The sequence below is a fragment of the Ranitomeya variabilis genome, chromosome 1 (genome assembly GCF_051348905.1).
Source record: "Ranitomeya variabilis isolate aRanVar5 chromosome 1, aRanVar5.hap1, whole genome shotgun sequence".
Classification (NCBI taxonomy): domain Eukaryota; kingdom Metazoa; phylum Chordata; class Amphibia; order Anura; family Dendrobatidae; genus Ranitomeya; species Ranitomeya variabilis.
This window is the reverse complement of record NC_135232.1, coordinates 970,463,281-970,485,885: the sequence shown is the minus strand read 5'-3', so window position 1 is coordinate 970,485,885 and position 22,605 is coordinate 970,463,281. Positions and strand designations below refer to the sequence as shown.

Genomic DNA, 22,605 nt, shown 5'->3' with positions numbered 1-22,605 from the left:
AGGGTGAAAAAAAGGCTCCAAATGCAATACTCCAAAGGTCCAAATAGCTCCAGGTTTTTAGTGAGTCAAGGAACACACATTTAGACACCTATACTACAATTTCAGTCCAACGTTGCTCTACAAATCCCAATAAGCCTTATTAATGCTACGTCAATACCAATATTATGTAATACAAACATAATGTGTACCCAAAGAAATTCCGCTGGCTTCCTGGGGAATGCAGGGGAGCTGCCAAGAGCTTGTCATCTCTGGTACGCCAGCTGCTTCCCACCCAAGCACATCACTGAGTCAGGAGCCCAAGGTCAGGGGGCAGCTCTCGCCATTCATTTACAAGCTATTGTGACTAGGGAGGCTTCCAACAATCCCCTGTGCCTCCAGATTCAAGACCGGCAATTAAAAGAGGGAGGGGTGGCGGTCCCTGGTGAGGCCGCTGTTTTGTTTGCAATGTTTCATAAAAATAAACCATATAGAAAACCCATCCCGGTACGTCCATACATCCACGGTATGGTGGGATGAAGGCTTCTACATCCCTCCGTCCCCCTCCCATCTACACATATCTCCATTAGATCAGACAGGCAGGTGCACTGACAAAAAAACCCATTATTTATTAAAATTGCAACCTACCCATCGTCGTAGAGAAACGCAGACGTCAGCAATCAGCCAGTGCAGCAATCCTGTCGGAGATACGCCGTATGGAGAATCCCAGTGGCTTCAGCATAACTATTGTGGCTGACGCAGAGATGGGGGAGGCAGGGAAGGGAATCACAGTACTAAAGCCATTTCCATAGCGGGGGGCTCCATTAACGAGAGACGCTGTAATCCCCAGTATAGGAGTGACGTACAGGGAAAACGAAGCCGCTAGAAGATAGACAGCAGATGTGTCGTCATCAGGTGAGGAGGAAAGAAAAAAAATCAGTTCTGGGTCATCGATTACATGGGGGTCCCCTCTAGGGTTCCTCGGTCTGGATTCAGATCATCTTTTACCTTTGGACGCTGGTACGAAAAGACTGCAGCAGCCTTTGCAAAGCATTGTGGGATAGGGATGCAGCAGTCAGGAGAGAGGAGATTCGCTGTTTCCCACCCTCCCAGCATCAATCAGCTGAGTGAGGGAGATGGGTGGGCTAGCCAGGGACGGGGAGGGGGCCATTACAGGATTAGCACAAGGAACAATACCCACACAAGTTCTCCTAAAGGAACACATTTTTAAAAGCTACAAGCCACACAAAGAAAGCTAAAAAAAAAAGGATCAAAACCGTCCAGCGGCAGCAGATCACTCACAGATGGCAAACTCGGAAACCACTAAGGCTACGTTCACACCAGGAGTTTTTGATGCTGCATATTTTCACTGTGTCAAAAACGCAGCGTCTTACGATTCCAGCAAAGTGGATGGGATTTATAGAAATCTCCTGCGCCCTGTGCTTCTTCTTAATGCAGCATAAACTGCCCGCAGTGCGCGTTTCATATCCGCAGCATGTCAATTTCTCCTGCGGGTGCGCAGTTTTCTGTGACTTTCCTCATAGACTTGCATTAGATACAGAAACATGCCTTTTTAGCGCATTCCCGAGGTGTAAACGCATCAAAAAAGTCTGTAATCCAAACATAAGAGTACATGTCCACGATCAGGAATAGTTGTGTTTTGGACGCAACGTATTTTCGCTGCAACCAAAAAGCGGCGTTCTAATTACCGCACTTGTGATTAGGTACATGCAGATTATCTGCAACATCAAAAGCTAATCTGGGAATGTAGCCTAAATGGTTTTTTTTATTAAACGCAAATCAATCTTTAACCGTTAGGAATAGATCCATCGTTAGGGTATGTTTCCACGGGGCGTAATGGCTGCGCTTTGGATGCAGTGGATACCCCGCTCCGCCTAAAGCACTGCCCCCTTTCTACGCGCGGTGATTTCGGATGTGTTCATTGAACACATGCGGAATCACCACATCCTATCCATAGACTGGGTTATTTATCTTGCATAGATGGAGCGTCTCCACAAGATAAATAGACATGCTGCGGTCTAGAAAGACGCGCCGCATGGGCGGATACACTGGTCTGTCACCTGCGTCTATGTACGCAAAGTGGAAACGGGATTACATAACATCACCTCCACTATGCTGTAACATCTGGATGCTGCGGATGTACACCGCGTCCAATCAGCAGCAAATTCTGAGAAAAAACGCCACATGGAAACATAACCTAACAGTACGCGTGACTAGGCATTAAGTTAATGTTCACACAAGGAGGATGCCTTCCTGATTTTCTGTTTTTGTAAGAAATCTGGAATTTAACCTGAGGTATAGATTATAAATCCACAGCCCAGCAATTAAGGCCTCATTCAGACATCTGAGTATGGACAGTGATTTCCAGACTGACCGCAGGTCTCCTGACCCAAATACAACAGCCTCATAGACTGTCACTCCTGATCTCATTATAGAAGCAGGTCACACGTCCAAAATTTCCACTAAAGATTGCAGATTTTACCCTATGCATGACACAGGGCACATCCCTGGTGAAACTCTATAGCGTAAGGTCAAATTTAGACAGCCTTCTATCACGGGCTGAGCACAGAGTTTCACCAGGGATGTGACCCTTTGCCATGTGACCCTTTGCCATGTGACCCTTTAAAATCTTCAGTGGAAGATTTGGATATGTGACCCGATTCTAAGTGTATGTGCACAGTACACGTTGCGGATTGGCCGCTGGCTCCCTGATGAAGGTGTGATCGCCGAAACGCGCGTTGGGGTGGAAGCGCGCCTCCAGTACTACAGTCCTCCGTGCGGTGGGTACCCTGCTCTAATAGTATTTATTATGTCTGTTTGATAGGCCATGGGACTATAATTAGGATAGCAATACAGCGGCCCTTGTATTTACCTATCTCATATGCTGTGAACGGTTGCTATTTGCTCGGTATTCCTGCCTGCAGTAGGATCCAGTTATTATTATTTTGTGGTTTATTCAGTTTTTTACTATTTGGTTTTCCTACTTTTGCTTATTTTTTCTACTCTGATAATATATAAGCCTGGAGGACTGTTATTTCTGGTGGCGCCCTTCCTGTTAACTCTTTAACAGTGGTTTCTGTGCTGCTACTACCTTCCCTCCTTTCACCTGTTCTTAATGTTGTTATATATTACCAATAAAGTTTATAGTATCTCCATGTATTGTGTGTGACCATTTGTCATCGTTTTTTTTTTTTTTTTTTTTTTTTTTTTTTCCTTTTTAAGGAGGATGCCTTCCTGATTTTCTGTTTTTGTAAGAAATCTGGAATTTAACCTGAGGTATAGATTATAAATCCACAGCCCAGCAATTAAGGCCTCATTCAGACATCTGAGTATGGACAGTGATTTCCAGACTGACCGCAGGTCTCCTGACCCAAATACAACAGCCTCATAGACTGTCACTCCTGATCTCATTATAGAAGCAGGTCACACGTCCAAAATTTCCACTAAAGATTGCAGATTTTACCCTATGCATGACACAGGGCACATCCCTGGTGAAACTCTATAGCGTAAGGTCAAATTTAGACAGCCTTCTATCACGGTCTGAGCACAGAGTTTCACCAGGGATGTGACCCTTTGCCATGTGACCCTTTGCCATGTGACCCTTTAAAATCTTCAGTGGAAGATTTGGATATGTGACCCGATTCTAAGTGTATGTGCACAGTACACGTTGCGGATTGGCCGCTGCGGATTCGCAGCAGTTTTCCATGAGTTTACAGTACCATGTAAACCTATGGAAAACCAAATCCGCAGTGCACATGCTGCGGAAAAAAATTAGCAGAAACGCTGCGTTGTTTATTCTGCAGCATGTCAATTCTTTGTGCGGGTTCCGCAGCCGTTTACACCTGCTCCATAATAGGAATCCGCAGGTGTAAAACTGCAGGTGGAATCCGCAAAAAAATAGTGGGAATTCAGTGCGGATTTCCTGCGGATTTACCAAAATCGGTGTGGAAAAATCCACACACCTTTCTGCAAGGTGTGCACATACCCTAAAATGTCTGGGGCTACAGAGTGACTATGGCAACAACACAGGCCGGGCAGACAAGGATCGCTGTATGCTGCTGCTACACTGGAGAACAAGGAAAGTGGATGGGGTTGCATTGCGACTTCCTTGGTGCGGCGACCAGTTAGGCTACTTTCACACTAGCGTCGGGAAAGACCCGTCGCTGTGCGTCGGGCCGACGTTCCCGACGCTAGCGTGGTCTCCGCCGCACAACGGGGGCAGCGGATGTATTTTTCCAACGCATCCGCTGCCCCATTGTGAGGTGCGGGGAAGTGCGGGGAGGTGGGGGCGGAGTTCCGGCCGCGCATGCGCGGTCGGAGAAAGCGGACCGTCGGGAGCAAAAAACGTTACATGTAAGGTTTTTTTCTCCCGACGGTCCGCTAACACACGCCCAAGCGTCGCAAAACGGACGCGACGTTTGGCAATGCGTCGCAAATGCGTCGCTAATGTTAGTCTATGACGAAAAAACGTATCCAGCAAGAACTTTTGCTGGATGCGTATTTTCGGCAAAACGACGCATTTGCGACGTATTGCAGTTAACGCTAGTGTGAAAGTAGCCTTAGCTGCAAAAAGTCAGAACCAGTTGGAGTTTTTGTGACTTGCTTTGTCGCTGTTGTGCCTGTGGGTGGTACTGTGGCCCCTATTCAGCTGCTTGATACAAATGATTCAAGATGCACAGCTATATATATATATATATATATATATATATATATATATATATATATATATATATGTTATATAAATATCTTCACAGCTGTCATAAAAGGAATATATTCTCATATCTTCCTTCCCTGGCCATAAGATGATGTTCACCCAGAGATTGGTGCTTATTCATTCCTGGATAATAAAACGGATAATAAAGTGAAGGTGAATGGCAGATATATGCATAGCACTTGTAAACTTACCAATACATATAGGCAACGTTAATGCTATGATGAAAATAAAATCCTTCACATAAATATCTAAACATTTATATAGTCAATTAAAAATATATATGTGAAATTGGTTTGTAGTGATTAATTTCAGTGCAATTATTTACAGTACATCTGAAGCAGAATCTAAAGGGCAGTGCTGGTAATGACTTATTAGAAGGAGCAATTGGAGAGTTCATGAATTAGGCCGGGGTCACACTGGCATATTGCATCCGATGCTAATGAGTGTCATGCGTCTGTGCTCCGATTCTCTCGCACAGGGAGGATCGGAGCACAGCTGCGGAGGAGGCGGAAAAATGAATTTCTCCATCTCCTCCATTGCTGGGTTCCGTTTATAACGCACGTCACTCGGATGATATCCGAGTGATGTGCGTTGTCTCACTCGCACCGATAGGCTTATATGGGTGCGAGGGCGCCCAGAGTTTTCCTCGGTCCGAGACAATCGCAGCGTGTCCAAGGACCGAGGAAAATGGCCGACAAAAAGTCGGCTGGTGGGAGCTGCCCCATAGATGAACATTGGTCCGAGTGCAATGCGATTTTTTATCGCATTGCACTTGGCCGTTTAAAACGCCAGTGTGAACCCGGCCTTAGAGCTCTTTTCCATTTGCAAGAAACACGTCCGTGTCTCGCATGTGAAAACCAAGCTCTGGCGCCGGCATTCCGGAGCGGAGCGTGCAGCTCCATGTGTTACTATGCAGCCGCACGCTCCGCTCTGGAGTGCCGGTGCCAGAGCTTGGTATGTAAACAGTAGAGCTTTACTGTATGTAAACCATGTCTCATATCATGTCGGGTTTGTGAAGGAGAAATGAAAAGCCGGCAATTGAATTACCGGCTTTTCACATATCTCGCGCTAAATTAAATACAAATACAGTATATATATATGTGTGTGTCTCAATGACATATATATATATATATATACATACTGTATATATGTTTTAATGAACATTTGAGCACATAAATCCATTAGATGTCGGTTTTGCAAGCCTGCGAGAAAATATCGCCATACGGATGCCATACGGATTACATACGGAGGATGCCATGCGCAAAATACGCTGACACACCCTGCCTACGGATGACATACGGATCACTATTTTGGGGACTTTTCTGCGTATTACGGCCGTAAAAAACGGACCGTATTGTCTTACGCCTAGTGTGACACCGGCCTAATAGCGCCAACCTGACACTGTGTATAGGTTAATGAGCACAATCCTGCTGACCGGTTCACTTTAAGCAAAAATCCTATACTGTCACTACAATGTTCCCCTTCTATAGTATTCAGATGCCATACATCATTCACATAACCACTGCAGCCAATCACACCATGTCATATGATTATCAGCTGATGCAGGAAATAAGACTATGTACACATAGGAGGCCATTCATCAAAGTGTTTTTGCCAGTAAACTGGTGTAAACCACTTTTAAACCTCACTACGTTTGCCCAATGCCGATTTGCACAAAGGTTCGGTGACTTTTGATGGGTGATGCCTGTTTAATGTAGGCATTATGTTCACCTAAATTGTTACTAGTAGAATTTCTGGTGAGGAGCATGATAGCACACGCCACTGAGAAGATAATTAATTTTCATTAAGTGGTCTCTTAATGAATGGCAAGACGTGGACCATCAGGAGGGTAATACATGGCATTACCATGTATTTGTATTCCTCTCCTGAAGGGTTAAATGGTGGGAAAGTTTGCCCCCAAGTTGTTCCTGTTATTCCATAGGGGGAAGAGAAAGTATAGATAGGCTACAGGGGAAGATTGTGTTTCTCGCTCCTGCGAAGCCCGCTGATAGGGCAAAGTATTAGTAAATATGGGGAGCTAAGAGGGCAGCTGCCATATCAGAAGTGCTGCCCCACCTTCCCGCCCCATTGATTTAGTATTTGTCACGGCCTGCGGGTCGGTCTTTCAGGGAACTGAAAACTATGGCTAAGCCGCGGTTTTGGCTATAAGTAGATTATTACATAATTTGTTTTACGGTTATCTATTGAGGGTTTGTGCACACGTTCCGGATTATTTGCGGATTTTTCACGTTTTTTGCCCGTTTTTTCGGCGGCTTTCTGCGGCAAAAAGCTTAAAATACACATACATTAAGCATCCCATCATTTTTAATGGTTTCCGTATTTTTTGTGCACATGTTGCGTTTTTTCCAAAAAAAAAAAAAAAAGCATGCGGAAAAATACGCAGCATGTTCATTAATTGTGCGGATTTAAAGCGGATTTCCCACTATATTATTGCTTGTGATGAATGCACGTGACAAATCAGCACAAAATCCACACAAAAAAACGTGCAAAATAAGTGATAAAAACGTGACAAAAACGCGTGCAGAATTCCTGCGGAAAACCTCAGGATTTTCTCAGGAAATTTCTGCATACTTTCCGGACGTGTGCACATAGCCTAGGTTTTAATAAAGGCCATGGTCAAACTTTTTCCACTAGGTCAACGTGTTCTGTCTACTTATTATGAATCTTTGGATAAGGGTACAGTTAAGGTTTATTTAGTAATATGCTGTGTAATGCCATTTGGAACATCGTACTCCAGAGAGCCCTTCATCAAAGCTGGCGTAGGCAACATCAATCATAATCACTTGGGCCCATATTGTTTGCCGTATACGCTCAGGAGTTATGCGCCTGACAATGGCCACTTTCAGGATGGATGCCAAGCCATCCGTCCACCTATTGAGACCCATGGCATACATTAAGCAAACTGCAATAAAACATTGTCAAAATTCATGGAGTTTTTTTTTTTACCAGTAAAAAAAAATAATATTGAAAAAAAAATTACAGAAGAATTACTATAGGACAATTTTTCCCAGTGACTCAAATAGCAAACCCTTACCCATTTCAAGGACATTATTTTCTGCCATGAACTTTGTCTAAACTAAAGTACAGATTCTAAGGTTTATGTTACGTGCACCGTGAGAAAGTGCCGGGTGTACGGCTGATGTTAGACAGCTACATAAAAATCTCATCTAAACAATAGGGTCAAAGGTTTGACATTTATGTTTGCCTACACAAGTGGATCCCAGCCAGAAAGCCATGGCCATGTCCATGAGGCTTTATTGACCATGGAATATTATGGCTCTGACTGAGAGCTGTATATTTAGCACCACAACTGGGAAAAAACTTTCCCCATGCGATGGGCTCATTCACCATGTGACGAAAGCAGGACTGCTGTAATTTTCAGAAATATGAGAAATGATCTAGTCTTATACCAATGTCCCACAGATGCTGCAGAACATCAACATAGCTGCCTCAACCCGTCCTGGAAAGGAGTCTATGGTTACTCTTCAAAACGATAAATCACCAGAGAGTATGGTGTCCTTGTACTTTTACAAGGTCCATGAACTCCTTGCTGGTTTTCAATATTCAAATAATTGATATTTGGGAGATACTTTAATACATACTGTATATTCAATGGTGAAGATGTTGCACCATGCACTAGGTCAGAAAAATCACAAAAATAACTGTTATTAGTTTCAGAAACAAGCACAGTTCATTCAAGGTACAAAGACACCAATGTGATCATCAGAAACAAAATGTTGCATGAGATGGTAATATTCAGTCTATGTAGGTCACTCTTACTTTTTAATTGGCAGCAAATAAGCATTTAAATCCCAGATAGATTTGGAAGAGATTTTTAGGAAGTCGTACTGTGGGATGCTTAATTATTCATTGACATTGCTCCTGCAAAATGTATTACAGCAATTTGCTTTTGTTTCAGAAGATAAGTGTAAAAAGGAATACCATGTTATCTACAGGGAAACAGCAGGAGTGACTTCACATTTTTCTTTATCAGCAAAAATATTGAGAACCGTGTCACATGTACCTGTATATTGCACAACCAACATAATCAGTCGCCTCCAATAGAAAAACACATTATATGGGAATGCAGATTACAGGCCTGGTCACTGCTCCTCCATCAGCAGTCAGAATATGAGATCTGTGCAGTCAAGTGCAGGAGATCTGGTAATACTTCTGTATTAGTAAGTGATAATAAAGATTAAGTAACCAACCCCTTTAAGGATCCGTCATGTACCGGTGCCTGGGAATCAGCGGTACTGATCACGCTGATCCCCGGCGCTGGGTGCTGGAGGCAGCTCACATCATTGTCCTCTGCTCGCACTTAGATCAGCAAGAGCAAGGGAAATTGAAAGACTGCATAGAGACCCACGATGTAATCCATTTGTGTGACATTTGCTCATCAGCGTGAGTGGTAGCATGATTTCTCATGGTGAACTGTGATGATTTCATTGAGGTCACCGACCTTCACCGTGAGGCCCACTTTCGCTGCAGCGAGTCATTCTCTTCTGCTCTTCAGCATCAATGGTCGCTTCAGGCCACCGGATATTTTCAATTTCGGACAGGTAAGGGATATTGTTGTTTTTTATTTTTGTTTGTTTACAGGGGACAATGGCTTCAGGGTATTAGGTGCTAAGGTGAGTATAATGTGATTTTTTTTATTTTATTCATAATTTTACACTCTATTTAGACATTGGTTGCTAAATATAACTCAACATTGTCCCCTACTCTTGCTGATCACAAGGAGAAGTAGGCGACAATGATGTGAATTGTCTCCAGCACCCGTCAGCTGAGAACAGCGCAAAGTGTGTCGGCATTTCTCAGGGGCCGGTACATGTGATACTGATGCAGCACACGGTTGTCACACGTATGTCACATATATAAAATACACGAACAAGGATATCTCCGGTACTGTTTTTTTCTAGTATCAGAAATATTAGGAGGTATGAAGGAGGCCTTAATGTCATGCATGATCTACACAAATCCATTGAGAAAGAAAGTGAAATAATTTTAAGGGGTAAAATAAAAATAACAAAACTACAATAATGTGGTTGTATAAGTGTAAGCACCCTCTTATAACAAAGGATTTAGTTGATTTCAGAAATAGTCAATCCCCTTTAAACTCATGTAAAATATTAGTCAGTACACAGCTACCATCATTTACAGTGATTCTGAATAATCCCACATAAAGTTCAGCTGTTCTAGTAGGATGTTCCTGACATTTTCTTAGTTGCATTTTACAGAAAAAGCCATGATCCATAAACTGCTTACAACACAGCAAAGGGATCTCATTGATGAAAGTTATCAGTTAGTAGAAGGGTACAATTTTTTTTCCAAGGCATTATATGTACCATGGACCACTGTGAAGATAGTCATCAAGAAGTGGTTTAAATTTGCCACAACAGTGACATTACCTTGAACTGGACGTCCCTCACAAATTAATGAAAAGACAATAAAAAATTTAGTGTGGGAGACTGCCAAGAGGTCTACAGCAACATTAAAGGAGCTAGAGAAATTTGTGACTAGTACTGTTTGCGTACTGCCATGTGACAACAATCTCCTGTATAGTTCTTATATTTGGCCTGTGGGGTAAGGTGGCACGATAGAAGCTTTTTCTTACAAAGAAAAACATCAAAGCCAGGCTGTGTTTTGCCAAAATCTACTTTAAGTCTGTCAAGAGCATGTGAGTAAACATGTTATACACTGATAAAGTTGAACTTTTTGCCATAATTCCAAAAGGTATGTATGGCGCAAAGATAATGCTGTGCGTCACCAAAGAACACCATACCCACAGTGAAGAAAGGTGGGGGCAGGATTATGCTGTATCACTGTTTTTCAGTAGCTGGAACTGGGGCTTTAGTCAAGATGGATTGAATTATGCTGTCACGGGTTTACCGTGATAGAAAAGAGCCAGAAGACCGCGCTGTCTGATTTCTCGTACTCCTGCACTGATTAGAAGCACTTCATCGTCATATTATACTGTCCAGGTTTCTGCTAGCAATGCAGGGGTTAAGCTGTTCTGCTGAGAGCTCCTGTAGGCTTTTCTGCTTTGATGGTCTCAGCTGTTCAGTGTTTGCCACTACCCTCTGCTATATATACTTGCCTCTGGCAAGCAGGAATTTTTTGGAGTGTTTTTCAGGGGACAGAGTGGTGATTTGTCTGTGTGCATACCCTCATCCTCTACTATTTGGTTCTTCATCCATGTACTTCCCGGTGTTCCACTCTATTGTTTGTGAGAGCATATTTGTATGACTGGGATTTTCATTTATCCCTCTACATCTTTCCTTGTTAGTCTGGTTTTGTGTATTCATATACACAACTCCATACTTCCCTGTGGGGGAGCAGAAAGATAAACGCAGATTCAGGAGCTCAGTAAGGCACGTAGCCACGGTGTTTTCACCATCAGAAGAAATACGGGGAGAAGACATAGCTAGGGTGCCCCTAGCTTTAGAGATATGAAAGGAGCTTCTAGCCCCGGGATATCCTGCAATGCCGTGACATATGAACACTTCCAAATATTAGTCAATTTTGCATCAAAGCTTTTAGGCCTCTGCTAAAAAGCTGTATTTTATTATGCATTGCTTAAATAGCGCAATCATATTCCGCAGCACTTTACATACATTATGATTGCTGTCCCCAATAGGGCTCACAATATAAATTCCCTGTCAGTATGTCTTTGGAGTGTGGGAGGAAACCAGAGAACCCGGAAGAAACCTATGCAAACATGGAGAGAACATACAAACTCATTGCAGATGTTGTGCTTTGTGGGATTTGACACCAGGACGCCGGCACTAGAAGGCTGCAATGCTAACCATTGAGACGCCATGCACAATAATGCAATAAATAACCCTAAACATATTTCCAAATCAACAAAATGATGGCTTCACCTGAAAAAAAAATCTAAGTATTGGAATGCCCCAGCCAGAGACCAGGTCTAAATCCATTTGAAAATATGTGGGTTGACCTGAAGAGGGCACTGTACTCAGGGGATTCCACAGGGGAACACTAGTGCATGGAAGAGTGGGTAAAGATTTTGCTATTTCAATACGATACGTGTTTTATCAGCAGGAGATTATCATTAAAGGACAACTTGGCATGTGCCTCCTAGTCCAGCCACACCCCCAGCACTGATTAGCAGCTCTCTGTCTCTATACACTGTACATAGAAAGATGTGGTGTGGGCGGGTTATACAAAGGTCATCAACTGAGCTCTGCTGAATCTGAAGCAGAGAAAACTGCGACTATCATAACTGTTGCACCCAGTTTAATAAGTGATACATTGCTGGAATAGGGGTCTTTGTCCCTACCTCATAGTGCTGTCAGCTTACATTGCAAAAACCTGCTGACAGATTCCCTTCAAGGGTGTGCACATTTATTCAGCCACATTCTTTTATTTCTTTACTTTTTCACCCAAAAAGATTTCAGTTTGTTTTTCAATTGAAGTGTACAGATGGGTGACAATAAAGGTGGAGAAAGTTCTGATATGATTGTTTTTGGCATGATTCTTTTACATCACAAAAAAACTTGGTATTTTAACAGAGGTGTGTATCTTTTTTTATATCACTGTATATAAATATAACTATAAATAATACAAAACATACCAAAAACATGCTCAAAAAAATAAAGGGAACACTAAAATACCACATCCTAGATATCACTGAATGAAATATTTTGGTTGCAAATCTTTATTCATTACATAGTGGAATGCGATGAGAACAATAAAACATAAAAATGATCAATGTAAATCAAAATGAATATCTTATGGAGGGATTCGGAATGATACTCAAAGTCAAAGTGGAAAATCTAATTACAGGCTGGTCCAACTTCAGTGGAAATGCCTCAAGACAAGGAAATGATGTTCACTCGTGTGTGTGTTGACTCCATGTGCCTGTATGATCTCCCTACAATGCCTGGGCATGCTCCTGATGAGGCAGCGGATGGTCTCCTGAGGCATCTCCTCCCAGACCTGGACTAAAACATCCACCAACTCCTGGACAGTCTGTGGTGCAACGTGACGTTGGTGGATGGTGCAAGACATGATGTCCCAGATGTGTTCAATCGGATTAAGGTCTGGGGAACATGCGGGCCAGTCCATAGCTTCAATGCCTTCATCTTGCAGGAACTGCTGACACACTCCAGCCACATGAGGTCTGTCATTGTCCTGCAATAGGAGGAACCCAGGGCTAATCGCACCAGCATATGGTCTCACAAGGGGTCTGAGGATCTCATCTTGGTACCTAATGGCAGTCAAGCTACCTCTGGCGAGCACATGGAGGGCTGTGCGGCCCTCCAAAGAAATGCCCCCCCACACCATTACTGACCCACTGCCAAACCGGTCATGCTGAAGGATGTTGCAGGCAGCAGATTGCTATTCACGGCGTCTCCAGACTCTGTCACGTCTGTGACATGTGCTCAGTGTGAACCTGCTTTCATCTATGAAGAGCACAGGGCGCCATTGGCGGATTTGACAATCATGGTGTTCTGTGTCAAATGCCAATCGTCCTGCACTGTGTTGGGCTGTAAGCACAACCCCCATCTGTGGACGTCGGGCACTCAGACCAGCCTCATGGAGTCGGTTTCTAACCGTTTGTGCAGACATAAGCACATTTGTGGCCTGCTGGAAGTCATTTTGCAGGGCTCTGGCAGTGCTCCTCCTGTTCCTCCTTGCACAAAGGCTGGGGTAGCGATCCTGCTGCTGGGTTGTTGCCCTCCTATGGCCCCCTCCATGTCTCCTGGTGTACTGGCCTATCTCCTGGTAGCACCTCCAGCCTCTGGACACTACGCTGATACAGCAAATTTTCTTTCCACAGCTCGCATTGATGTGCCATCCTGGATGAGCTGCACTACCTGACCCACTTGTGTGGGTTGTAGAGTCCGTCTCATGCTACCACAAGTGTGAAAGCACAACCAACATTCAAAAGTGACCAAAACATCAGCCAGAAAGCATTGGTACTTAGATATGGTATGTGGTCCCCACCTGCAGAACCACTCCTTTATTGAATGTGTCTTGATAATTGCCAATAATTTCCATCTGTTGTCATCAAAAGGTTAATTTATTTTAGCTCTTCAATACAAAAAGTGAAACTCATTATGTAGGGTCATTACAGAGTGATCTATTTCCAGTGTTTATTTCTGTTAATGTTGATAATTATGGCTTACAGCCAATGAAAACCCAAAATTTATCTCAGTAAATTAGAATGATTAACAAAAAACACCTGCAAAGGCTTCCTAAGTGTTTAAAAATGTCCCTTAGTCTGTTTCAGTAGGCTCCACAATCATGGGGAAGACTGCTGACTTGACAGATGTCCAGAAGGCAGTCACTGACACACTCCACAAGGAGGGTAAGCCACAAAAGGTCATTGCTAGAGAAGCTGGCTGCTCACAGAGTGCTGTATCCAAGCATATTAATGGAAAGTTGAGTGGAAGGAAAAAGTGTGGTAGAAAAATGTGCACAAGCAACCGGGATAACTGCAGCCTTGAAAGGATTGTTAAGAAAAGGCCATTCAAAAATTTGGCATAGACTCACAAGGAGTGGACTGCTGCTGGAGTCATTGCTTGAAGAGCCACCACACACAGAGGTATCCAGGACATGAGATACAAGTGTCACATTCCTTGTCTCAAGCCTCTCATGACTAATAGACAATGCCAGAAGTGTCTTACCTGGGCCAAGGAGAAAAAGAACTGGACTGTTGCTCAGTGGTCCAAGGTGTTGTTTTCAGATGAAAGTACATTTTGCATTTCATTTGGAAATCAAGGTCCCAGAGTCTGGAGGAAGAGTGGAGAGGTCACAATCCAAGCTGCTTGAGGTCTAGTGTAAAGATTCCACAATCAGTCATGGTATGAGGAGCCATGTCATCTGCTGGTGCACTGTGTTTTATCAAGACCAAAGTCAGTGCAAGCGTCTACCAGGAAGTTTTAGGCTATGTGCACACGTTGTGGACTTTGCTGCGGATCTGCAGCTGCGGGTCCGCAGCAGTTTCCCATGAGTTTACAGTACAATGTAAACCTATGGAAAACAGAAAACGCTGTGCACATGCTGCGCTGTGCCCATGTCAATTCTTTGTGCGGATTCTGCAGCGGTTTACACCTGCTCCACAATAGGAAACCGCAGGGGAATCCACACAAAATCTGCATAAAAACCGTGGTAAATCCGCAGGTAAAACACAGTGCCTTTTACCTGCGGATTTCTAAAATTCTTTACTTAGCTGCTTTTTTCCTGCCATTATACAAACTCTAACAGTCTATTCAGTAGGACTATCAGCTGTGTATCCACCAGACTTCTGCACAACACAACTGATGGTCCCAACCCCATTTATAAGGCAAGAAATTCCACTTATTAAACCTGACAGGGCACACCTGTGAAGTGAAAACCGTTCCCGGTGACTACCTCTTGAAGCTCATCAAGAGAAAGCCAAGAGTGTGCAAAGCAGTCATCAAAGCACAAGGTGGCTACTTTGAAGAACCTAGAATATAAGACAGAATTTCAGTTGTTTCACACTTTTTTTTTTAAGTATATAATTCCACGTGTTAATTCATAGTTTTGATGCCTTCAGTGTGAATTTACAATTTTCATAGTCATGAAAATACAGAACAATCTTTAAATGAGAAGGTGTGTACAAACTTTTGGTCTGTACTGTAATAGTGAAATCCCTGTGTAGACTTTTGATCTCCAATGTATGTTGAGGTTTTACATGGAAAATATTGATCTTTTTTTTGCAACTCAAATGTTAAATACAACAAAGGTCAAGTAGAGAAATAAAAACAATATGATGTGGAAGCTAATTGGCCATAAAAGTGACAAGCAAATAATGAAGGAAACAGTCATTTACATGGTTAAGCCGGTTAGTGACACAGATGTGATCTGTGGATGTTGAATAACATTATGTCCATTACATGAATATAGAAGTGGTTGGTAATTTGCATAATACTATAAACCTGTCTCTTTAATGCATGCAATAAAACTTTACAAGGATGGATGTAGTTGATGCAGTTGATCACTATAGAGCAGAGCCAGTGCTCCACTTCCATATAGTCAGAGTTGTTTTCTCAGGGCAGAGATGAGGCTGCAATGCAAAGACCAATGTGCAGATAAATGAGTGAGCCATTCCCAGCGCTGGATACGTCCCATGTTCACATAAGTCACTGTTCACACTGTTCCGGGTTACTGGCAGCATTTATGAGGCCGGAATGCAGCAATAAGAATTCATTTTAGGACTTTTCCATCCATCTCCCTTGTACTCCATATTATATACAGTATTTATCCCATCTGTTTTTCTCCCAGAAAAAGCTCAAAAGTGAAAATAGGCATTTCTATATAAAATTCTCAGTGGATCACAAACACTGGATTGTTTTGCCAAATTGATCCACACGCTACAGAATTTTTTCACACAGAAACTGATCTTCGGTGTGGATTTTTTTCTCGTTACTTGTTGCTTTTTTAATGTCATTTTTCTAACATTCACTTCATTCTCTTACCTTTACTCAATATGTCTAATGGCTTGTGCACAACATATATGTATTTGGGATCTCTATGGAAAAAGGTTATAAACTCATATTTAACCTCTTCACTACCCAGCGATATTCCTTATTTTTTCGTTTTCATTTTTTTCTTCCCTTTCTTCCAAGAGCCATAGCTTTTTTTTCTTTATTTTTCTGGGCATATGGCCATACGAGGGCTTGTTTTTTGCGGGACGAGTTGTACTTTTGAACGACACCATTCATTTTACCATGTACTGGTAAATTTAAAGTGCATTGAAATTGCCAAAAAAGTGCAATTTCACAATTGTTTTTTTTTTTTTCATTTAGTATGTTCGCTGTAAGGTAAAACTGACCTGGCAATATGATTCCCCAGGTCAGTACGAGTACACAGATACCAAACATGTATAGTTTTGTTTTATTTAGATGGTGAAAAAAAGTTCAGAAATTTGTAAAAAAAAATGTGTTTGTCGCCATTTTCCAAGACCCGTACCATTTTCATTTTTCGGGATCTGGTGCTGTGTGATGGTTTATTTTGGGCCTTGAGCTGCTATTTTTATTGATACCATTTGGGGGTAGATACAATGTTTTGATCATCACTTATTGCATAATATTGCAAAGCTGCAGCAGTCAAAAAAAAGTTTGTGTTTCAATTTTTTTTCTCGTTACGCCGTCTACTGATCGGATTAATTTAATTAAAATTTTGATAGATCAGACATTTCTGAACACAGCGTTAACAAATATGTGTTTTTTTATGGTTTTATTTTCAATGGGGCAAAGGGGGATGATTTGAATTTTTGTGTTTTTTATTTTTTTCATAGTTAAAAAAAATTGTTTTACTTTTTTTAATAGTCCCCTAGGAGACTTGAAGCTGCGATCGTCCATTCAACTACGCTATGCAGCACTGCTATGTATAGCAGAAATCAAAATCTCCTATGAACGACAGTTACAAGCTGGCGTTCACAGGGGGATCGTAATGACAGGCATGGGGGTCTTCAACAGACCCTCGGCAGTAATAACAACCCATCGGCACCCCACGATCATGTGACAAGGGCGCCCATTGCTGGATTTGTGATGCACTTCTAGCTGGTGCGTGTTAAATGCTGCTGTCAGTGCGGGGAAGGATGTGGTATCGGTGTGCAAGTCCACATCAAAGGCAGGGACACTACCTTCGACTTACATATCAATGGTCATGAATGGGTTAATGTTAATATGTGGCTACATTATTTCAATATACAGTCTTTGCACACACACACAAAAGAAAAATCGCAGAATGTTGCTTCTCCTCCTATGGAATTAAAGTGAATCTGTCAGCAGATTTTTGCTGGAATCAGACTCTCTGCCCCTACATCATGCTACTCTCAGATTACATTGCAAAAACCTAATTACAAATATTTTGAGGGCTTGTTCACACTTTGCAGATTCCACTGTGGATTTTTCCGCAGCGGATTTGCAAAAACCACAGTGCAAAACCGCGGTGATTTTCACTGCGGTTTTTTGTGCGGTTTCTACTGTGGATTCCACTGTGGTTTTCCAACTGCACTTTCCTATTGGTGCAGGTGTAAAACCGCTGCGGAATCCGCAGAAAGAATTGACATGGTACTTCTTTTTTTCCGCAGAAAATCCGCGCGGATTTTCCTGCGGAAAAACGCAAAGTGGGCACAGCGGTTTTTGTTTTCCATAGGGTAACATTGTACTGTACCCTGCATGGAAAAAGGATGCGGATCCGCATCAAAAACCGCAAAGTGGGAACATAGCCTAAAGGGGTTTTCCACTACAATGACATTGATCACCTCCCCATAGAACAGGTCATCAACATCCGATGGGTGGAGGTCCAACACTCAGCACCTGTACCAATCAGCAGTCACCAGCTCCAGCCAGATGTAGACTGTGTTTAGAGTTGAACAGTGGCCGCTCCCAGATACTGCAGCTCAGCTCCTTTTCATTTCAACACTTTGTGCTCCACTAGCTCATCCTTTGCACAGAACCCCTGCCAAGCTGTGTCTTCCTCTCCTTCTTTGTATTATCCCCCTCCCCCGTCACTAAGTGACTTACAGTGACACACATATGGGATGGTGGCCTGACAGATTTGATTACCCCTCTCCATGGAAGCCCTTGATTATTTTATTCAGAAATGTATTGAACCTGTGAGAGCTCTGTGGTCGTGGTCTACTCCTAATAGATGCTGGTGCATACGATATCATAGAATCATAGAATGATAGAGTTGGAAGGTATCCTCATGCTGGAAGTGATGAGGACCGGAGAAACAGAGAGGTAACTATTTAGAGAGTGTTTAATTCAAGGTCTGATTTAGGGATGTCTCAACTAATTTTAACATCTGGTCTGGGGGCTGATCTTGGTGCTGCCTGAGTCCAGGTGTGTACAGTGGGTGAGGGATTTTACAAATGCCATTAACAGCTAGCACTGCATCTTGGCACCTGATAGCGACCTCTAGAGGCAGCAGCCTTAGTTCCACTTTTTGTAGCCCCCAACCCTCACCGAGCCCTGCCACTTAATATATCCCTGCTACTTAATCTATACTCCTGCCAGTTTATGTCTTAACTGCCTCAACACCTTGGGAGTAGGCGTCTAGACTTTCTGTCCTCATGGGGAGTAGGCACCAAGACATTGTGGCCTCATGGGGAGTAGGCACCAAGACTTTGTGGCCTCATGGGGAGTAGGTGCCTAGACTTTGGGGCCTCATGTGGAGTAGGTGCCAAGACTTTAAGGCCATGTGCACACGTTCAGGATTTTTCGCGTTTTTTCGCTATAAAAACGTGATAAAAACGCGAAAAAAACGCTTACATATGCCTCCTATTATTTACAGTGTATTCCGCATTTTTTGTGCAAATGTTGCGATTTTTTCCGCGAAAAAATTGCATCGCGGAAAAAAAAGCAACATGTTCATTAAAAATGCGGAATTGCGGGGATTCCGCACACCTAGGAGTCCATTGATCTGCTTACATCCCGCACGGGGCTGTGCACACCATGCGGGAAGTAAGCAGATTATGTGCGGTTGGTACCCAGGGTGGAGGAGAGGAGACTCTCCTACACTGACTGGGCACCATATAATTGGTCAAAAATAAAAGAATTAAAATAAAAAATAGTGATATACTCACCCTCGATGTTTTCCCGCCTCTCCGCTACATGCTGCCGCTTCGGTTCCTATAGCTGCTGTGCGGTGAAGGACCTGTGATGACGTCACTGTCTTGTGATTGGTCGTGAGCGGTCATGTGACCGCGACGTCATGGAAGGTCCTGCGCGCACACACCAGCTATAGGAAGAGGAACGGACGCCGCTGAGGAGATCGTCTGGGTGAGTATAAGCATTTTTTTATTTTTTTTATTATTTTTAATCATTCTATCTTTTACTATAGATGCTGCATAGGCAGCATCTATAGTAAAAAGTTGGTCACACTTGTCAAACAGTATGTTTGACAAGTGTGACCAACCTGTCAGTCATGCTACAGATCGCTTGGAAAACTTTAGCATTCTGCAAGCTAATTACGCTTGCAGAATGCTAAAAAAAACGCGGAAAAAACGGAAAAAAAACGCAAAAAAAAAAAATGCGTATTTCTTGCAGAAAATTTCCGGTTTTCTTCAGGAAATTTCTGCAAGAAATCTGGACGTGTGCACATACCCTAAGACTTCATGGGGAGTAGGTGCCTAGACTTTGGGGCCTCACGGGGAGTAGGCGCCAAGACTTTGGGGCCTCATGGGGTGTAGGCGCCAAGACTTTAAGGCTTCATGGGGAGTAGGTACCTAGACTTTGGGGCCTCACGGGGTGTAGGCGCCTAGACTTTGTGGCCTCATGGGGAGAGTAGGTGCCTAGACTTTGGGGCCTCACGGGGTGTAGGCGCCAAGACTTTGGGGCCTCACGGGGAGTAGGCGCTTAGACTTTGGGGCCTCATGGGGCCCAGTAATTTTCAATGGCGACCCTGCTGAGACCTGACAAATAGCCTGGCTATCCGCTCTGGTTATGCAGACTATGTATTAGCAGAAGAAGGTTATGTGTGAGCTCAGTTTTGTGAATTCAGAATAACCATGCAATATCTATAAGACAAGCTGACTTTCTGCACGCAATAACAGAACAGTGATACCACAAGGACCATAAACAAACTGTTGACGCCAGGGGGACGGGACTGGCTCAGATTGACAACAAAGAGCTGTCATGTCCTTGTCTTCCAGACGTTTGCCTCACTTCCTGAGCTAACTCCAGCATCGCCTCCTGCAGTCACAGCACGAATTGCTGAATGTCACAGGAAACGGTACAAAGCCTTTATCTGGCCGCCTTATAGAATGTGAGATCTATACCCACAGTGGAGCACCACACCCTACTGACAGCACTGAGCTGCCATGACAAATACTCTGTTCAAGCATGTCAAAAATATAATCAACCAAAAAAACAAAGGCATTCCTGGGAGAAGCCACAAAACGTGCCCCCACAGCGTCACTGCGGAGCACCACAGCCATCCCCGAGGGGCTAGTAAGCACTGCTCTCACTTACCTGGTGACACAATACAGGGGTGTCAGCTGTCCCCCCAGACAGGGTCTTGTTTACATGCAGGCACACACGATGGCGAGAAGTCCTGCCTCTATGTATCCCTGTCTAGATTTGTCATCTGTGATGTAGCACATACTTCTTCCAGTGACATGGGAGACTGAGCTCATATCAACGCTTGCATATTAAAAATAGCTGACAAATTCCCTCCTACCTTGCCTTAACATTTTCACTGCCAGTTTCTGAAGGAAGAGCAAAAAGATTACACGTCCTTCCCCTTGGCTCGTTACAACTGCATTAAGTCATGTGTTTTCTAGCAAGGACTATATAATGTAATTATTATGTCAGCCCCCTGCACAGGCCAGCAGGAAAAGCAGAAACATGTGTGGACTATAGCTAAGAGAACAGGAAACACTTATCCCCAGTATCCCCCAGTACGACAACTAGAAGAAAACAGGATTTCGCCCATAATTATCAAAACTTCTTAGATCGGTTTGCTTCATTTATTGCTATAGTATATGATTATGTGTGGTTGGTGCTGGTCTCGGAGGACTCTGGGCTTCTCCTCCCAAATTTACTGCTGCCATAATCTTTGTAGATTTTATTAGAGTGACCTTCTACATTGATGTCTAAGGAACATATATTATTGATTCTATGGAGGTCTGACTGCAGGAAGCCCCCCAAGCAATCACCATTGATTTTATCCCAGTTACAATGGAATCGCAGAGCGCACCTGCAACCGCCACTCAATTTATTCCCTATGGGACTACTTGGGGAAACTGAGTACCGAGCTCCAGCATGCCGTAGAGAGTGAAGGTAGAGGATAAAAACTCCTATTCTGGCAGACTGTAGAGGCCCCAGTAATTGGTTCAATTAAGTCATAATAACCAATCCTAAAGGTACCTTCACACTAAACGATATCGCTAGCGATCCGTGACGTTGCAGCGTCCTGGCTAGCGATATCGTTGTGTTTGACACGCAGCAGCGATCAGGATCCTGCTGTGATATCGCTGGTCGTTGCTGAAAGTCCAGAACTTTATTTGGTCGTCAGATCGGCGTGTATCGTTGTGTTTGACAGCAAAAGCAACAATACCAGCGATGTTTTACAATGGTAACCAGGGTAAACATCGGGTTGCTAAGCGCAGGGCCGCGCTTAGTAACCCGATGTTTACCCTGGTTACCAGTGTAAAATGTAAAAAAACAAACACTACATACTCACCTTCGCGTCCCCCGGCGTCCGCTTCCTGCACTGACTGAGCGCCCAGGGACCTCGGCATCGTTGGTCGCTGGAGAGCGGTCTGTGTGACAGCTCCCCAGCGACCAAACAGCGACGCTGCAGCGATCAGCATCGTTGTCTGTATCGCTGCAGCGTCGTTTAGTGTGAAGGTACCTTAAGGATATGGTGATAAAGGAGTATTCTGGTAGGAGTTTCAAGTTTCTACACCGATAAGCCCCAGCCAGTGGCTCTCAAGATGTTGTGAACCTAAAACTCTAAAGCTGGAGTCACACTAGCGTATGGCATCTGACGCGAGAGCATCGGATGCGATATGCTAATGATCCTCGACTCCTGCTGTGCTGCGAGCGAGAGCTGAGTGTCTGTACTCTGTGCTCCGATCATCTCACACAGAGAGCTGCGGAGGAATTGATTTCTCCATCTCCTCCTCTGCCCACTTCGGCGTATATCGCACCGCACTTGGGTGATATCTGAATGCTGTGCGTTGTCACTTGCACCCATAAACTTATATTACAGAGATTACGTGAGGGAAGATATTGAGAGATTAATTTGGAAATATACGGAGGAGAAAGGTTATGGATGGCTTTGTAGGTCAGTGTTAGTAGTTTAAACTGGATACGCTGGGAAATTGGGAGCCAGTGAAGGGATTTGGAAAGAGGGGAAGCGAG

General features: G+C 43.5%; 1 protein-coding gene across 7 annotated transcripts in view; it reads right to left on the bottom strand.

Annotated features, from left to right (window-relative positions):
• TRIM2 (tripartite motif containing 2) overlaps positions 1-22,605 on the bottom strand; it is a 141,164-nt gene that overhangs the window by 57,509 nt on the left and 61,050 nt on the right. The window contains exons 1-2 of one of the 7 annotated variants that reach the window (XM_077279338.1): positions 985-1,177; positions 625-858 (exon numbers count right to left, since the gene is read on the bottom strand). The exons of 2 other annotated variants lie outside the window; for them this stretch is intronic. The gene's annotated coding sequence lies outside the window, so the exon portion shown is untranslated. Of the gene's footprint in view, positions 1-188; positions 378-624; positions 1,180-14,388; positions 14,471-20,709; positions 20,864-22,605 lie in introns of those variants that run through there. 4 more of the 7 variants (XM_077279349.1, XM_077279353.1, XM_077279337.1 and 1 more) reach the window with 4 other exon arrangements.